This window comes from Chiloscyllium punctatum, chromosome 12, assembly GCF_047496795.1.
Source record: "Chiloscyllium punctatum isolate Juve2018m chromosome 12, sChiPun1.3, whole genome shotgun sequence".
NCBI classification, from domain to species: Eukaryota; Metazoa; Chordata; class Chondrichthyes; order Orectolobiformes; family Hemiscylliidae; genus Chiloscyllium; species Chiloscyllium punctatum.
The window spans coordinates 31,553,338-31,573,326 of NC_092750.1; the positions used below are offsets into that span (position 1 = coordinate 31,553,338).

The 19,989-nt window shown below is 38.9% G+C and overlaps 1 protein-coding gene and 1 long non-coding RNA gene across 2 annotated transcripts in view; both read left to right on the forward strand.

The window, feature by feature from the left end:
- The window catches only part of ninj1 (ninjurin 1), a 56,830-nt gene extending 52,593 nt beyond the window's left edge, over positions 1-4,237 (forward strand). The window contains exon 4 of the mRNA XM_072582269.1: positions 1,751-4,237. The gene's annotated coding sequence lies outside the window, so the exon portion shown is untranslated. The remainder of the gene's footprint in view (positions 1-1,750) is intronic.
- A 1,843-nt stretch (positions 4,238-6,080) lies between these two features.
- Positions 6,081-19,989, forward strand: part of LOC140483753 (uncharacterized) — a 41,227-nt gene continuing 27,318 nt past the window's right edge. Inside the window, exon 1 of the long non-coding RNA XR_011962031.1 lies at positions 6,081-10,699. This is a non-coding gene — a long non-coding RNA (uncharacterized lncRNA). The remainder of the gene's footprint in view (positions 10,700-19,989) is intronic.

The following is a 19,989-nucleotide window of genomic DNA, read 5'->3' on the forward strand; positions in this document are numbered from 1 at the left end:
TTAAATCACAGTAGGGGTTTCCAGATATTAAAGAAGCAGAAGTTGCAAATATGTCACATGTCAAAAGCTGTGTCAGGTTTCCCAAAATACTTTATATTAAGAAACATTTAGATCAAAAGTTTTCCAGTAAACCTCATGTTCCCCTCTTTTTTCATGGCATAAGTTCACATTCTATAAAGTGCTTGTCCTTTTGGCTGTCAGCTTGAAGGAGTCATTCTAATACCGAGTCATGCTAAAAAAATTGGGATAATTATACAACTTCCTATATTTGGTGTGGAAAAAAGATCTTGATTTCCAACCATATACAAGTAAACATTCCCCATAACTGTTATGCGTTTATAGAATAGTTTCCCAAAAGTTGTCCACAGGACCAAAGCACATTCACAAGAATAAGATACTTGACATGAAAATTATCCATGTCCCTCTGACCGTTTAAAAAGGCAGAAGGTTCTTTAGTTATATGTGTTTGGTTATATTGTGCAAGTTCAGCTTTGTTATTGGTAAAAATATCCAGTATAACAACAACCAAATTAGCTTCAATGTCCATCTTGACATTACCAGTAATTCAAATTTGATCCTTCAGAACAATTAAGTCTAAAAGATAAGTGAGCATTCCAAATGGAACTCTCATCATTTAAGGTTTAAAAGTTTATTGTAAATATGCATTCATTTCATACAGTGGTTTAATCTTATAATGTTTCATTTTAGGCATAATATGAATTATCAGCACTTTCTTTGAGCTTCAGTTTCTAAATGAAATGCTTCAATGATTTCACTTCATCCAAGATGTAACGACCAAACAGGAAGCAGAAGAATTAGCTACAGGAAGGAAAGGAAGAGAATGAAAAGCTTAATAGGTTAAAATTAAATTTAAAAAGAATTTGAAAACGCACAGAGAAAGATTGCACAGAAATTGCAGTATTCTGTCCGTATCAGAGTAGATCACTTTCTGGGGAACTTATTTTAATTCAGTATCAGGATGAATTCTCATTGTTAGGCCCAGTATTTATTATCCATACTGTTTCCTGTGAGATTGAGGTAGGGGTGCGGACGGTGGTGGTCTGCTTCTTGAATTATATGTGGAGCAGCTGCTTCCACAATGGTGCCATGTCGAAATTTACAGGAGCTTGAGAGCATCACCACATCATTTCTGGATGTGGAGGTGCTGGTATTGGACTGGCATGGACAAGGTCAGATGGTACCAGGTTATAGTCCAACTATAGTTATAGTTAACCTAACAAAGGGGCAACACTTTGAAAGCTTGTGGTTTCAAATAACCTGTGGGACTGTTACTGGTGTTGTCCAAGTTCTGATCATTTCTGGAATTAGCCTTGTGTTATTGCAAAATTCCTATTGAAAAGTCACTAAAAGAAATGACCCTCCAACTGTCTCTTTTAATATTGAGTCAGTCTCCAGTGGGATTGATTGTGAATAGAATTATTTCTTTTGCCTTCTTGTTTTCCGAAGATTAAATTCTGCTAATACAAGATGTTATTCTTGCTAGAACAGGCTTGGCCAAACCACAATTGCTAAAACACATCTTGTCACGGATCAGTCTTAGACGGAATCCAGAAACAGCATCTCAGGAATTTTTAATCTGTTATTTCTGAATGTGAAAATAATTCTATATGATTAACACTACCAGGTTACTCTTCATATAAATCTGTCATATAATGTCCCATTTTAAATGCTGTTGTGTTGGAATTAGCCATTCTAAATGGTAATTTCCTTTTTTTAAAATCTTTTCCAGCTTGTAATGGAACTTTCTGAGCTACAAAGGAATCTCAAGATCTCATGCATCACTGGCACAGGCGCAAAATTAACAAGAGAGCTTTTAAAAGGCAGGCCTTTTAAAATACCTCTCTTAACATGTGGCTGTCTGCATAGGGAAATACAACTTATATGTTTCCACTGAATAAAGAGTCATGCATCAGTATTTGAAGTGTACCTAGGGCATTACAGTTTTGTAAAATACAGCCTTTCTTTCTACCAATACAATTGATGAACAATATTGTGCATATCTGAAATAAGTGACACTTCGAAATTCAGCAAAATATGTTTTGTTGCAAATAGTAAATGTAAACAAGCACATCTTTAAAAGTAGATATATTATTTTAAAATTAGAGCTTATAGATACAAAGACAGTTATGAAATAGACCAGAAATGCTTAAACATGTTATAACAACCAACCAGTTTATGGAACATTTCAGTAATAACAACAGTAAACTTAGCATCAGATTGTAGGTGCAAGATTAAGACAGTAATAATGGAATGCTTGTAAAGTTACCAATAGGAGCATGACCTTTGAAAAGTCCAATTGGACAACCTGTATACTTTTTGAACTTTTCTGCACAATGTGAAACATTTGAAATGTTGTATTTTAGAATTGTAAGTCTTTATTGAGAATGGAAAATATTTTACTTTTTTTAGAGGAATGTTGCTACAATTGTACACTCTATTTTTGATTCCAAAGTGCTAAAATGATTTGTTGATGTAGCTGTGCTTTTTGATCATGCTCGCTTGTGTATCTTCACATATCTCTAAAATGCAACTGTAAATCTTAGGATTCCTCTATCTATTTTTCCATTCCTCTCATGATGTTTTCTTTACATTTAGTTCTCCGTTTGTTTCTTCCTCTGCACCACACCTTTAATATTTTATTTCGCTCTCTTCCCCCATTTTGAATTCTTCCCTCTGTATTTTTGCCTGTGTTTTGTCCAGGTTACACTTCGCTCTAACTGTGCTTTATGATCCTTCACCGTGATGAACACGTTTGCATCGCTTACTTTCGTATCTGCTTCTCATCATAATCAGTGACCTCTGGTGAAAATGCATGGTGTGGATGTTGGATGAGCATAGCATCAGGCTTGACTAAGTTCCACTGTTTCATGGTAAATTGACGGCCAAAATCTGGATGGACTAAACTGCTAAAATGGAAATGAACACACTCTGGTGAATTCACATTAACTGATTTGTAAGCCAAAGATATAAAAGTTCATGAGAAGAGCAAAACGTAAAATTGACCAAGAATATTTCGTGAGAGGAAGAAATGAGTTAGCTTTTCTAGTGTACCCTTCTGTTCATCAGCTTGCTGGTTGACAATTTCCCAGACTACAGCTGGTTCAAAATGGGCAAGACTTTTTCTCTATCACTTCTTACCCTTAGGTAACATCAGAGAATTATCATTACATGACATAAGCAAACAAAATAATGGATTCTTAGATGAAAGATCTTGGATTTGGAATGTTAAATTTACTTCTGGCTCCACAGGTGTTGCAGGTTATGCTCAATATTTTCAGCATTTTCTGTTTTGACTGACAATGAACACATTCCTCCAGTTGAGGTACATTAATACATAAAATATTTATTTTGAATCACATTTTAAAAATACATACAAACTGCAGTGTACTTGCTTTTCTAGATTAATGCACGAACATTCTTAAATATAGAAAGTATTTGAAAAGCAAAATACCAGAAATATTGGAAATCTGCAATAAAAACAAAATATGCTGGAAATATACAAGCAGCTGACCAAATCAATGGAGACTGAAGCAGGATTAAGTATTTAAGGTCAAATATAGTCCATTAGAGCAAAATGTGTCCTATTTATATGAGGACATTTATTTTCTCTGTCATTTGCCTGTTTTGTATTACTCTCCCTCTGTTGTGGTGACTTCTCATTGCCACAGTCTTGTTGACCATATTAAGAGTATGTGAAGGCCTCCAGCCTCAAAGACACCCGCCTATAGGAGACACAGGACTCAACAAGGGGCTAACTATTATGAGAAGCTGCATTTGTGGTCAGCCTCTGCCAATGAAGATTCATCTGCTCTTCTCTGAACCGTTTGCTGGACATGTACTGACTGATGTAGAGGCCAGCTGGGCTTGCTCCATTTTGAGGCACCCTCCCTGTCCCTGCTGTTCATCAGCAGCACCCACTTCCCTCAGTGGAGCTGCTAAAACCCAGGAGCTGCCTGCTCTTTACAGGCCCTGCACCAATGGGCACCTATCCACATTTGATGAGCTAGGAGGCTGCTCCTAGAAAATTGCAACACAGCCTTGTTACCAATTTTGGTCTTGACACCAAGTTCACAAATCCTGGAGGAAATTTGTTCCCAAAATACTTTCCTACCCAAGATTAAAATGAAATCCCTTGGGTTTTAAATAACAAGGAGAAAGTAAGGACTGCAGATGCTGGAGATCAGAGCTGAAAATGTGTTGCTGGAAAAGCACAGCAGGTCAGGCAGCATCCAAGGAACAGGAGAATCAATGTTTCGGGCATAAGCCCTTCTTCAGGAATGAGGGCTCATTCCTGAAGAAGGGCTTATGCCTGAAACGTTGATTCTCCTGTTCCTTGGATGCTGCCTGACCTGCTGTGCTTTTCCAGCAACACATTTTCAGTTCTAAATAACAAGCTACATTATCTCTTCCACTATAAGTAAATGACCAGCAATTAATTCCAGTATGTGCAAATAGTAAGTTCCACCTGATCTCATCCAAAAGGTGTCAAAAAAAATTCATCTCATTTACAATCTTCTGTAGAAAGGATATTGTTAAATTTGAGAAGGTGCAGAAAAGATTTACAAACATGTTACTGATAATGGATGGTTTGAGGGAAAAGGAGAGGCTGAATAGGCTGGGGCATTTTTCCATGGAGTGGAGACTGAGGGGTGACCTTGTTGAGGTTTATAGAATCATGAGGGACATAGATAGGGTGAATAGCCAAGGTCTTTTCCCTACGGCGAGGGAGTCCAAAACTAGAGGACATAGATTTAAAGTGAGAGGGGAAAGATTTAAAAAAGACCTGAAATGTAACTTTTTCACACAGAGGGTGGTGCAAGTACGGAATAAGCTTCCAGAGGAAGTGGTGGAGGCAGATACAACATTTAAGAGGCATCTGGATCGTGACATAAATAGGAAGGTTTTGGAGGGGTATGGGCCAAATGCTGGCAAATGAGACGAGGTCAGAATGGAATGTCCGGTCAGCACGTTTGTTTCGGACTGACAGCTCCGTTTCTATGCTGTATGACTGTATAACTAAAATCATTAAATTAATAATATAGTCACAAGTGATAGGATGTTCTCTGTCTCAGAGTCTGGCTACTGAGATCAGAACAACTAAAATAATGTGGGTCGAACCCAGTTGTCAGCTACAAATTGAATGTCGAACAATGGCCATGGCACTGTGAATCATGAGTACAATATTAAGCTACTCTTACTTCCTTTGTTTTCATGTTAGTTTTGTGTTAATTGAACAAAGGATGGATTATAAATTACATCCTTGTATTTTAATATATAGTGTTTACCAATATTAGAAATGAAAACAAATATTAAAACATTTTGACTGTATTTTCTACCACTATATATCAATTTATATTGAGCAGGAGCACAGTGCATTATTAAATAGAGAGACCTTAATATTCAGAGTCTTTTCTTTATAATTTGAACATCTAGATTTTTTGAACAACTATTGAGTTTCATGTAGGTCTGTTCTAAATATGTATCAATTTTTACATTAGAATTTCTCATTGAGCAGATTTTTATATAGTGAAGCAATAATGGGATTTACAGAACAAGACATCAAAAGTTTTGCATGGTGTAAACTAAGAAATTCATGAAAGGAATGGTGTGTTGATGTTGACTTGTTGGCTGGAAGATCTTTCTGGGATTTTCTTCCTTCTTTTGCATGGCTTTAGGAGCAGAAGCTCTCATTAGTTTCAGTGTTAAGTTATTTAACCAGTCCAAAGACTTGTTGGAGAGCAAGTGTAACTCTAGAATGTTACCTTTAAACTTGAGTCAGGGAAAAGACATTATTAGTTGCTTCATTAGGGATTCAGTTGTTATTGCCCAGTGCTACTTGTAACCCAGTGGCCACATCAGCCATGTTTAATTTGTCTTCTGTTGAGAGTTGTCCACATTCTCCAGAAGGGCACTGAGCCTGATTGTTGAGATGTTGGCATTGAGGCAATATGTTTGTGTCAACGAAGTAAAAACAATGACTGCAGATGCTGGAAGCCAGATTCTGGATTAGAGTGGTGCTGGAAAAGCACAGCAGTTCAAGCAGCATCCGAGGAGCAGGAAAATCAACATTTCGGGCAAAAGCCCTCCTAATGAAGGGCTTTTGCCCGAAATGTTGATTTTCCTGCTCCTTGGACGCTGCCTGAACTGCTGTGCTTTACCACCACCACTCTCTAATCCAGAATGTGTTTGTGTCAGATGGTGTTCACTGCCAAAACTTTCCTCCAGGTTTCATCAGTATTGCAGAGTTCAAAAAGTTCAGTTCATACCAAATGGAATTTTATAGAGGCATGTGGCAAGTTGGGAGATTTTGATGGACTCTATAGATGGGAATGTCCAAGTTGCTGCTGATAACTAGTTATTTCTCAGAATCCCATTGAATGGAGGGAGGGAAGATAAAGCTTACCCAATATTCCTAGACTTTGATGCTGGTTCTGGATTCCCCTGGTCATCAGGAATGAGCTTCCTGCACTGACCCTGTCTATACCTGTATTGCCTTGTTTTATGATAGCTGTTCTCCCAAAGATGGACCAGCATTCAGCTTCATCATATGCATCAGGCTGAGCCAGATTGACTCACATTCAGCAAATGTTAGCTCAAAGCTTTGTTGGTGAAATATTGATGTATCTTTCCAAACAAGCTTACATTTTCAAGGAGTGCTCGCCTAACAAACCTAAACTTCAGAAGTTTAAAAATAAAATGTGATTAATGAAGGATTCACCTGGTGCCAAGGTATATAGCAGCTATCAACATTGTAAGCATCTTGGCTTTTATTCCATGTGGTAACTTAAATGTATTCGTTATAAAATATTGCACTTTACAATTAAAATACTTCTACAAATGTCTGTCCATTTTTTGCATCTAAGGTCTACTTCTCCATTTTGGTTTGGAATGTGAGTTTTATTTTAACCTGTTTTCTCATTATTAAGCTTCAGCACCATATTAAGTGACACACAAACATCAAGGACTTGTAAAGACCATAAAACAAAAGAGCAGAAGTAGGCCATTCGGCCCCATCAACTGTGTTCACTGTTCATTGAGAATATGGCTGACTGATAATCCTAAACTCTGTTTGATTGTCTTACGAGAGTCACTAAAGAATCTTATGTTTCAATAAGGTTGCCTCTCATTCTTCCAAACTACAATGCATACAGGCTCAAACTACTCAACCTCTCCTCATAAGACAGACCTGGTACCAGTCTAGTGAACCTTCCCTCAACCTCCTTTAATGCTAGCATATCTTTCCTTAAATAGGTGGACCAAAATTGTTCACAGTATTCTAACTGTAGTCTGACTACTGGCCTGCATAATTTTAGCAAAACTTGCGTCTTTTTATACTACATTCTCTTTGAAGTAAAGGGCAACATTCCATTTGCCTTTTGTACTACTTGTTGAACTTCTTTGCTAGCTTTTTGAGATTTATGCACAATGACTCCCAAATCTCAGTGCTGTAGCTTTTGCCATCTTTCTCCATTTATTTGGGTCTGCTATTCTTCCTGCCAAAACGCATAATCTCACATTTTCGGAAAGAAATTTAAAAAAAAAATCTGCATCCCTCTTAGTCTGTTCCATGCATAATAGTTTGGCCTATTTCTCCCAAAGTTAAATCAAATAGAACTGCACAGTACCTGTGAGAAATTCTGCTGTACTATGCTTTACTGTATTACTCAGCAATAATGCTTTAACAGTTCACAGATAATGTTAGATTTGATCAAGCATCACTGATAACTCAAAAGTGCTGAGAAATAGCAGTTTATTGAGACGTGACAGTACACAATTTGAATAGACATAGTTGATATTAAAATGTTAACAGTAAGGACAGTTTACCATTTACTGAATGGATCAGGTGAACCTTTTGGTCTTTATAACACCTCTTTTCCAGTTGGCTCTCAAGTTGGCCAAGGTGCTGTACTGATGATGTTATAGAACATGGATTCACCTCAGAAATTCTTCTTGCTGTTCAATGTGGTTTTCCCTCCTTGGCAGCCTGCTTATATTCTTTAACTCTGGTGGCTAGTGGACACCTCATAACTACTCAGTCAATTGCTTTCACCTATTGAGTTCTGTTACCAGTGAATAGATACCAAAGGCCAGCCACTCATATCCTAGTCTCCAGCCCCTTGAGGCATTTCTTTCCTTAAATATTGCATGATCATTTTTTGTATTCACTCACTCAGGCAGCTTGTTTAAAAATGAATGTTCACCTCATTCATCCAATCTGTATTAGGCTTACACAAAGCCCTGTCTCTGTGTAATGTCTTTAATTGTATGTGGTTGTGTCAGATGAGGTAGAATGCTGGGAGCCTAACCAGAAGAGACCAATATCACTCAACTTCTATTGATTATATTAAATTAAACTTTTTTTGCAAACATTTAATCATTTCTATTCATGTTTATTTTAGTCCTGAAAACCCATTCTTACCACAAAACGCATTCAGTTTTTTTAAATATTCATCACATTAAATGTTATGACTAAGAGTCTGCTCCAATATACTATGAGAGGGAAAAGAAACTTGCCTGAGATGTGTTAATTTTAGAGCTGAGTCTTACTGTTATGTTCACAGTTTAATTGCTGTAAGATTGATTCCTGTCAGTTTTGTGAGACTTAGACGATAACTTTCCAAAATGTTTTACATAGTACAAGGAGTATGTTCAGTGAACTATATTTTGTACTTCACAGCCAAGCAGCATTTGCATGCTCACTCCCTAAAGTGTAATACAGGCAATATAATTGTCAATTCCCCAAGACACCATTCTCTTTATCTGCATGTATGACACTGCATAATCAAAATTACAATGAGGGGCAAATGGGATGTCACATTTTCTTCCATTTTCCACATGTATCATTCAGTTTTGTTTGACATGTTCACTCTGTTTCACCAGCATTTAAAACAAGTTATCATTCCTTACTCGCACAATCTAAATAGTTTTAAAAGACAAGCCATTCTTTTTTAAACCTTCCTTACTGCACTGTCAGTCAATGTATATTGAGTGATTGCTCTGTTGATTTGCTTTTCATAACGTGTTGTCTTGTTTTCCCATCAACTGCAACTAAGATTTGCAATGCAATATCATCAAATAACTGAAAAGGAAAGTGGGTAAGTGTGTTACCAAACCATATATTGAGAGGTTCTAGTGTTGATTCATGATCTGGACCAAATTGATAGAATTTAGGCAGGCAGAGATTGGTCTCAATATCCATGGAGAAAATGTCAAACCTCACATTGATCCTAGTTTTAATGAATTAGTTGCAACATTTAGGCATAAAGTAGTCATATATTTGGTGCGATGTGTGTTATTTTAGGTCTGCAATGGCACCCATGGTGCCCATTTTGTGTGGACTCTGGTAGATCCCATCTTAGGTAGTTCATTAGCATGGGCACTGGAAACACATACTGATATATTGTTATGAAGGTGTGTAACCTAAAATATTAATTTATAATGAATATTATCAGATGGATATGAAATTTTTGAAAATAACTTTTCAAAACAAAGGACATTGGTCTACAACAGCTAAATGTTGCATTCATGAAGGTGGAGTTTACTTTGGATAAATGCAAGGCATTGCATTTTGGTAAAAACAAATAATGGCAGGACTTATACATTTAATGATAGGGCCCTGGGTAGTGTTGTCAAACAGAGACACCTAGGAGTCCAGGAACCTAATCTTTGAAAGTTATGTCACAGGTAGCCGTGATTAAGATGGCATTTAACATGCTTGCATTCATTGCTCTAAACTTAAAGTACAGGAATTGGGACGCCATGTTAAAGTTGTAAAAGATGTTGGGGAGGCCACTTTTGGAGGACTGTGTACAGTTCTGGTTGTCCTGCTATAGGAAGGACATTATTAAATTGGAGAGGGTTCAAAGGATTTACAGGAATGTTGCCAGGACTGCAGGGTTTGAGTTATAAAGATAGGCTGGGACTTTTATTCATTGGAGCTTAGGAAGGTTGAGGGGTGACCTTACAGATATTTATAAAATTGTGAGGGGCAGAGATAAGATGAATATCAAAGGTCTTTTCTCTAGGGTGGGGGAGTTCAAAACAGAGGGGCATATTTTTGAAGTGAGAGGAGAAAGATGTAACATGCACCTGAGGGACAACTTTTCCAGAAGAGATCAGTTCCAGAGGACGTTGTAGAATACAGTAACAAGATTTAAAAGACATTTGGATAGATACATGAATAGGAAAGGTTTAGAGGGATATGGACCAAACGTAGACAAGTGGGACTAGTTTGATTTGAGAAACTTGGATGAATTTGACCTAAGGGTCTTGTTTCCGTGCTGCATGAACCTATGACAATTTGTTTTCAATCAGAGGCATTCTACAGAGTTTTCAGAGAAAGATGATATGACCAGCTCTTGGGTGTGAAAAATGAACTGTTTTTGAAGCAACATTCAGAGAGCAACATTCAGAGATAAAAGGAGCAATATCTTTTTCCCTCAATCTCTTTTTCTGAGATCTCTCATTAAAACTTGGCTCGTTGTGATTGTGATTTTAAGATCTTCCAGAAGTCTTCATTGCTGCAATCTGAGAGCTCTTGAAAGAGAATTCTGAATCAGCTCTACCATCTCCAAGGGAACAAGAGAATTGACCCCAGCCACACTGCAGAGTGACTGTTTTGGTGAGAAACTCCAGTACTGTACCAGTAGAGACTACAGGAAAAGTCCTTCAGCTACAAGTAGGCCTCTGGATATTCACTGTATAATACTTGTTGCTTTGCTAAGTTTTAAAATCTGATAGTCTGCAGTTTTGCCTTCGTGTTTTACATGTATGAGTGGGAGTGGGCATTGTTTCTTTCATTAGTGAGTAATTGGGTGTGTTTGTACATTTGAAACCTTTGGTTAATGATTTCTGCATTTTTACCTGAGTACATTTTGAGATAAAACTGGCTGTTGTCAACTTCAAGGTCCCAGTTGGCTTATTTCTTACACTAAACTAATTCTATTTTAAATTCAAACTCTGCTCTAGCTACTTCAGGTACAGCACATAATAAGAGTCCATTTACCCCTCCTGATTTGCTTATAACAAAATGTAGAGTAGGCAGATTGTTATACTAGTAATACATTTGGTCTTGCCTCCAGCTAACCCACTCTTAACCTCACACATCACTGAACATACATTCACCAGCCAGTGCCAGAGAAGGCCCAACAACCACTTGCACGTTAATTCTTCACTAATTTCTATTAGGCATTACAAAATTAGTCAAAGAGTTGGTAGTTTATTCTCTCAGTTAATGTTAGCAAAGTCCACAGGAAGTGATGTGGGTTTTGTTTTAATTCATTCATGGGCTGTGAATGCAGCTACAAAAGATTATAAAAGGAAACGTGCAGGGGATATAAAAGACGAAAAGAGAAGATTTTACAGTTACATAAAGGGAAAGCAGCTGGTTAAGAATACTATTGGCCCACTGAAAGCTGAGAGTGGGGATATTGTCTGTGGCCACGGAGAAATGGCAGACATGCTGACTGATTATTTTGTTTCAGTGTTCAGAGCTTGCTGGAGGTCCTAAAGAAATTAAAAGAGGATTGGGGACAGGGTTGAAGTAAAATTAGCTGTAATAAATTATCAATAATGGGAAAATTAAAGGAACTGAAGAGTGATCATTGTCCAGAACCTAATGGTTTCCATCCATGGGTGTTAACGGAGGTGGCAGAGCATACTGCCTATGCTTTAACTGCAATCTTTCAGAGCTCCCTAATTCTAGGAGTTGTACCTCTGGATTGGAAAATTGCTCATGTCACTCCACTCTTTAAGAAGGGTGACAGAGAGAAACCAAGGAATTATAGACCAGTAAACCTGACGTCTATGGTGGGAAATTTGTTGGCGTCTATAATTCAAGTTAGGGTAATTGATACCTCAAACAATTTCAGTTAAATGGGGAGAGTCAGGTGGATTCAGGAAGGGCAAGTCATGCTTGACAAACCTTAGAGTTTTTTAGAAGAGGTGGTGAGGTGGTGGATAGAGGTTGGTCAATGGATGTTGTTTATTTGGACTTCCAGAAAGCTTTTGATAAAGTCCCACACAAGAGACTATTAGCTACCGTGGAAGCCTATGGAAATGATGGCAAATTACTGACATGAATAGAAAATTGATTGAGTGGCAGGAAACAGAGTTGGAATGATGGGGAAGTACTCAAATTTGCAGGAAGAGAATAGTGGTGTCCCATGGGGATCTGTTAGAACCTCAGTTATTCACAATTTTCATTAATGACTTGGATATTGGCATAAAAAGTCAAATATCCAAATTTGCTGACAACACAAAATTTGGCAGCATTGTAGACAACAGGGTTGATAACAGAATAAAATTACGACAGGATATTGATAGATAAGGTGATTGGGCAAAGCTGTGGCAGATGTATTTCAGTATAACCCAGTATAATATTATGCATTTCAGAATAAAAAAGGATAGATCAGGGCATTTTTTTAGAAGACACAGAGTTAAATACAATGGATGCCCGATGAGATTTGGAGGTTCAGGTGCATAACTCTTTAAATGCCATAAACAGGTGCAGAAAATAGTCAAGAAGACTAATGGAATGCTGGCCTTTAAACCTCAGAGGGCTGGAGTACAGGGATGGAGTTATACAGAACCCTAGTTAGACCCCACTTAGAGTGTTGTGAGCAGATTTGGGCACCATACCTTAGAAAGGACATTTTGGCCCTGGAAGGAGTTCCAACAGAGGTTTCCAAGGGTGACACCTGGGCTTCAGTGGTTAAGTAATGAGGAGAGTTTTGACAAATTAGGCTTTTATTGTCTTGAATTTAGAAGGTTAAACGGTGCTCTAATCAAGGAAAGCCAGGGTAAATAAAGATAAAATATTTCCACTGATTGAAGAGTCTAGAACCAGAGAGTACAGCCTAAGAAGTAGGGCCAGGCCATTCTGGTGAGATGTTAAAAAGCACTTCACACAAAGAGTGGTGGAGGTTTGGGACTCTTCTTCAAACAGCAGCCAATGCTAATTTAATTGTTAACTTTAAACTGAGATAGACAATTTTTTATTAAGCAAAGATATGAAGGAGTATGAGCCCAAGGCAGGCATATGGAATTAGTCCACAGACTGGCTAAGATCTTAATGAATGGCACAGCAGGTTCGCCATTCCCGTTTCTATGATGTGGACCACTAAGTTAGGAATCACCCACATTGCTGTGGATCTAGAGACATTTGGAAGTGAGGACAACAGTCTTTCTTCCCTAAAAGGACTTTAGTGAACTAGATGGGTTTTTATAACAGTGATGGTCATCATTAGGCTTGCTCTTTGTTCCAGATTTTATCAAGTTCAAATTTCACCCATCCCCAGTGGTGGGATGCAAAACCTTGTCCCCCAAAATATTGACCTGGGATTTTGGATTGCTTAGTCCAGTGACATTACCACTGTGTCATTTTGGGATGTAAAAACTCCATCCTTCACCACAGCAAAAGTCCTGCTCAAACCATTTGCTTGTAGGTGTGGGTGCTGCAATATTACATCCTTCTTGGCTGGCAGCATGGCATGGAGAATGAGCTCAGACAGTGCAAAATGAACATGCTACACTAATGATGGAGGAAGAAGGAAAGTGGGGGTCTTATTAGGAGACCATACCCACTCTTGCCTCAGTGAGGAAGAATATATATGACATCGGAGTTTCACTAAGAGGCGTATACTGAATTCTGTTGTCTGAGACAGGCAGACCTGCTGCCTCAAAGAAGAGTCAGCTGTGAATACTTTTCTAAATCGTGACATTTCCAACACTACTCAGTTCATCACCCAAATGGATTGAAGCCCTGTTTGCACAGACATATTTTGCTCAAAATATTTAGATTACCTACAGTGTGGAAACAGGCTCTCCGGCCCAAGATGTCCACACTGACCCGCCGAAGCGTAACCCACCCAGACCCATTCCCCTACACCTAACACTACGGGCAATTTAGCATGGCCAATTCACCTGACCTGCACATTTTTGGATTGTGGGAGGAAACCAGAGTACCTGGAGGCAACCCACACAGACACGGGGAGAATGTGCAAACTCCACACAGACAGTCGCCTGAGACGGGAATTGAACCCTGGTCTCTGGTGCTGTGAGGCAGCAGTGCTAACCACTGTGCCACCGGGCCACCCATATCTAGTAAGTTTGCAGATGACACAAAAATTGAAAGTGTAGTGGACAGTGAAGAAGGTTACCTCAGATTACAATGGAATCGTGATCAGATGGGCCAATGGGCTGAGAAGTGGAAGTTTAATTCAGATAAATGCGAGGTGCTGTATTTTGGGAAAGCAAATCTTGGTAGGACTTAAACACTTAATGGTAACGCCCTAGGGACTGTTGCTGAACAAAGAGACCTTGGAGTGCAGGTTCATATCTCCTTAAAAGTAGAGTTGCAGGTAGATTGGATAGTGAAGAAAGCATTTGGTAGGCTCTCCTTTATTGATCAGAGCATTGAGTATAGGCATTGTGTGGTTAGGCCACTGTAGGAATATTGCATGCAATTCTGGTATCCTTCCAACGGAAGGAAATTGTGAAACTTGAAAGTGTTCAGAAAAGATTTACAAGGATGTTACCAAGGGTTGGAGAGTTTGAGCTATTGTGAGAGGCTGAATCAGCTGGAGCTGTTTTCCCTAGAGCATTGGAGGCTGAGGGGTGACCTCATAGAGGTTTACAAAATTATGAGGGGTATGGATAGGATAAATATACAAAGTCCTTTCCCTGGGGTGGAGGAGTCCAGAACTAGAGGGCATAGGTTTAGGGTGAAAGGGGAAGGATAGAAAAGGGACCTAAGAGGCAACTTTTTCATGCAGAGTGCGGTGCGTATATGGAATGAGCTGCTGGAGGAAGTGGTGGAGGCGGCTGGTACAATTACAACATTTAAAAGGCATCTAGGAAGGATTTGGAAGGATATGGGCCAAGTGCTGGCAAATAGAACTAGATTAGGTTAAGATATCTGGTCAGCATGGACGGTTTGGACCAAAGGATCTGTTTCCGTGCTGTACATCTCTATGATTCTATGACTCTAAATAGTCATTTGATAGTAAAGTTGCCATACTCTCACCAAACCACATGGCTGCTCTCTCACTAGTTGGTGGTAGTTTAATTTGAGGGTCACCACACTTCAGTAATGAGAAAGGTTGAGAAGGAGTTCTTCATGGTAACCTTAGCCAGTGTAGAAATTAATCTCACACAGTTGACATCACTATGCATTGCAGGCTAGCTATCCAGCCAACTAAGCTAACTGACACTCTTCTAGTTGTTAGCACAGAAATACCTACTACCTTTCTTGTACAGGGGGTCAAAATGAGCAACTCTCCAGTCCTCTGGTACCTCACCTGTATTTAAGCATGCCACAAAGATATCTGTCAAGGTCCCAGCTATTTCCTCTCTTGCCTCCCTCAACACCTTGGATAGATCCCATCTGGTCCTGGAGATTTGTCCACCTTAATAACCTCTAGCCTACCCAACACATCTTCCCTACTTACCTCAACGTGATCCAGACTAATCAAACTTCTTTCTCTAATCTCAACATTCACCATGTCCCTCTCCTCAGTGAACACTGATGCAAAGTAATCATTCAGAATCTCATCCATTCTCTCAGGTTCAACACACAGCCTTCCTTCATTATCCTTTAGTGTACCAATCCTTTCTCTAGTTACCCACTTGCTTCTTATATAAGAATAAAAGTCTTTGGGATTCTCCTTAATTCTGCTCGCTAAAGCTATTTCATGACCCCTTTTAGCCCGCTTGATTCCTTGTTTAAGACTGGTCCTACTCTTCTGATACTCCTCCAGGGCCCATGCTGTGCTTAGCTGCCTGGACCTTATGTACGCTTCCCTTTTCCTCTTGGCTAGTCATACAATTTCTCCTGTCATAGAATCATAGAGATGTACAACATGGAATCTTGCCTTTCCTATTCTTTGCTTTCAACGGGACATACCTATCTTGCACTATCTTTAACCTATCTTTGAAAGCTTCCCACATATCAAATGCAGACTTCCCTTCAAATAGCTGTGTCCAATCTACATCTCCCAGCTCATGCCTAATTTTGATATAATTGGCCTTGGCCCAGTTTCGTCCTCTTCCCTTACGACCAGTGTTGTAATTGTATTGGAACAGCTTGGCTAGAGGGATGACAATTTCTTGAGCACAAATCTTCAGTATTATTGCTGAACTGTTGTTAGGACCCATTGTCCTTGCAGTATCAATTGCCTCCAACTGTTTCTTGATATCACATAGAGTGAATCGAATTGGCTGAAGACGGCTATCTCTAATGTTGGGGACCAAATAAATCATCCACTCAGCACTTTTACCCGGCGAGTACTGCGAATGCTTTAGCCTTATCTTTTACATTAATATGCCGGGCTCTTCTGTCACTGAGGATGGGAGTATGTGTGGAGCCTCTTCCTCCTCCAGTAAATTGGTTAATTGTCAATGACATTGCTAACGAAGGGTTTTGCCCGAAACATCGATTCTCCTGCTCCTCGGATGCTGCCTGACCTGCTGTGCTTATCCAGCACCAGACTGTTGACTGTCTGGATGTATGTTTGCTCACTGAGCTGGAAGATTCATTTTCAGACTTTTCATCACCATACAAGGTAACATCTTCAGTGAGCCTCTAAATGAAACACTGGTGATGTAGCCCACTTTCTGTTTATATTTTTGAGTTTCCTTGGGTTGGTGATGTCATTTCCTGTGGTACCATCATTTTCTATGGTGATGTCATTTCCTGTTCTTTTTCCTCAGGAGGTGGTAAATGGAATCCAAGTCAATGTGTTTGTTGATAGAGTTCCAGTTGGAATGCCATGCTTCTAGGAATTCTTGCGCGTATCTCTGTTTGGTTTGTCCTAGGATGGATGTGTTGTCCCAGTCGAAGTGGTGTCCTTCCTCATCCATATGTAAGGGTACTAGTAAGAATGGGTCATGTTGTTTTGTGGCTAGTTGATGTTCATATATCCTGATGGCTAGTTTTCTGCTGTTTGTTGGCAGTGTATGCTGTCTGCTACCTGTGAGTAGAAAGCTTACAATAGTGTTAAGTATGTGAGGTTTGAAGGTATGAATGGGAGACTCATACTTTATTTATCAGGATACAGCAAGAGAATGCTTTCACTGACCTTGAGCTCCCAAATGAGGTCATTCAACTTCTTCCTGCATTGTATCAAATCCACAGCACCGAACTGCTTGGCAGTAACGGCAATCTATTCCACCCCCCACCCCCGGCCTTTACAAAGTTTGGCTGAAGGGTGTTCTAGCCTCCTATCATCAGACCACCTCTTTTCTTCTGTTCATTTCATGCAACAAGACCTTTCAGTGCCTTGTAGGAGACACTGGTATATGTTTGCTCAACAATCACTCTTCTTACAAGTTGATCTCATCCAAGACTATTCCCAGGGTTGCTCCGGTCTAAATGCAATTCTCCTTTCAGAGGTGCATTCTTTAAGTTTAGTGCAAGCTTTAAATATTGCAAGCTCGCTTTAAGTAGTTGCTGCTGTGGCAGCACTTGGAACTCAAAAGAGACATGCAGTCATTCTACTATCATTTGCAATAGCAAGCAGTAGGAAGCTTGAAGAAGTACTGGGTGTGGATGAATCCCTTGTTGAAATCCCCACAATTGGTTTTGATAGATATCATAGTACGACTGTATACTGTACAGAGAACCAGAGACACACTCAAGGTGCTCAGCTTGTTAATTGAAATGAAATAAATTTATAAGATGCTCAAAATACAGAAGGTTAAAAAAGTGACATATATCTTTCCCATCTCACCAGGAACATGTTTTGATGAAATTTTGCAATCAAACTGTTAAGAGTTCAATCCTGACAGACTTCTAACCATCAGCCCAACTCTCCACAACACGAGAGTTACGCAAATTGTTGCCATGACTAAGGTCATGAAACTCAGATCAATGTTCCCTGAAAAAGTTGTAACTCAAAGGACATAAGCAAACAATGGGTCTTGAAAGATATGGATGAAAGTATTTCTAGGCAGCTCTAAGTCAAAACGAGAAGGGACTTAAAGTGTGAGCTCTAAACCAATCAGGATCATACTTAACCAGATGGGAGACCACATACATTATATAATTTGTTCATTTGTAACAGATATTGTCCAATCTTCTTACTGATCCATCTCTGAGTCCTACAAAACAAGTTGTGCATGCCAAAAATGGGTTCTGCCTACTCCAATTGGTGCCAACTGGCTGCTGGCTCAATGCAGTTTCCAGGTGATCTTTGGCCCTTGAAAACTGGAAAACTGCAGTGGAATTCAAATGCGACCAGAATCTGAAGAAGGCTTAAGTCGCCTAACAATGTAGCACTGGCTATGTACAAGTATCATACCACACCACCAACTCCAAAGTCTATTTTGAGCCAACGCTAATGATTACAATGAGTATCACATCCTTTTCCTTGCACTCTTTAGCCCCTGTTGTGATCTGACTTAAACTTTAGTTATTTCCTCTTTCTATGCTGTGAGGGATGCTGTGGCTGGGAAGATGGCTTGATGTTCTTGATTAGAACTTTGGTGGGAAAATATTTCTGAGGAGAAGGAGAGAGATTACGAAACCCATACCTTTCAAGGTTTTGACTGTTTTGGTGAATTCTTGCATTTGTTGTGAATTTCTAGTTTCATATTGAGTTCTTTCAATTTCTTCATTTCCTTTTCTTTTGTGCGTGAATTGGTATAATTTGCTTTCTTTAATGTTCTGTACTTTTCACATGAATTTTGTAACAATCTACAAGTCATTCAACCCATTATTTCCCTGAATGAATTTTCACCCCGCTCTCCTTCCCTTTTTTCCTGATTCTATCAATGTGTTGCTCACCTTTTCACTTCTTCAGCATTAAAGAAGAATTCTATTAAAATGTTCAATGTCTGGTATTTACAGTACTTTGTTCTTTCATTGTACTTTTGATTTATGTGTTTAAGCTGATTAGCATCCAATTTGTGCTTGCTACCCCATGTAGATATATTTACCCATTTACCAGCCCTATACAGAGTGCCCTTAAATGTCAATTACATAAATTTAACATATAAATGACAACTAACTGAAATTTAAAAAAAATCAATATCATATTATTTGGGATTTTGAAATTGATTTCTATTTTCATTTCCATGATCTCTCACAACTTGCATACAAGTATTAAATAACACCAAAATATGTCTATGTCCGAGTTTCAATGTTTTATTTGACAGGGAGTGAATAATGTTAACAGCTGTAGTCACCAGGTTTCAGGCACAAATACACAGTCATGCTCAAATCCATGAATCAATAAGTAGAGTCATTCACTTGATTGAAAATATGAAAATTGGAAATTTCAACTGCCTTTCCTGAGGGGTGTCACAAAGCTGGTCCCTTTTTCTAAAAGTTGTTCCTTTACTCAAGGATACTGTGTCCTTGATTTTTTTTCAGAGGGTTCATAAACAGGCCGGGCTACAATTAGACTAGTTTGGTACAGAGATGAAAAGGATTTTGAGAGGCCTTTTGTTTATATATAAACAGATGAGACTTCAGGTCAAAGTGGTCTAAAGTGGTTAGAAGTGACCTGTATAATGGAAGGGGAGTGGTCAGCTCTCTAGCGGAATAGTTCCGCCCAGAATGAGTAGGGAGTTCAACAGTGAGCTGTGTGGAACCCTTCTCTGTCTTTCTGTCTTTCTAACTCCAACCTGTAAGCATCTGTTCCTTTTTTTTACTGTGTTTTAAGGGGGTTTGCTTCTTGGGACTGCTGTGTATATTTGAAACAGCATAATTTAAGTCTAGTTTGGATAGACTGAGTTCTGTAGGGGCTCTTTATTGTGTTCTTTGTGTTTCATTGTGTAATTTTGTGAATAACGTTTTGTCTGTTTTAAAACCTGGTAGTCAACTTCGCTAACTTACACCAGGTAATGTTCACTGTACACTTACTGAAACAAATTGCAAAGTTATGTCTGGGGCTGCCTGCTTAAGAATGTTTTGAGTGGTCTGGCCTAGTCCATAACAAGGGATGCACTGGCATAATAAACTGCATC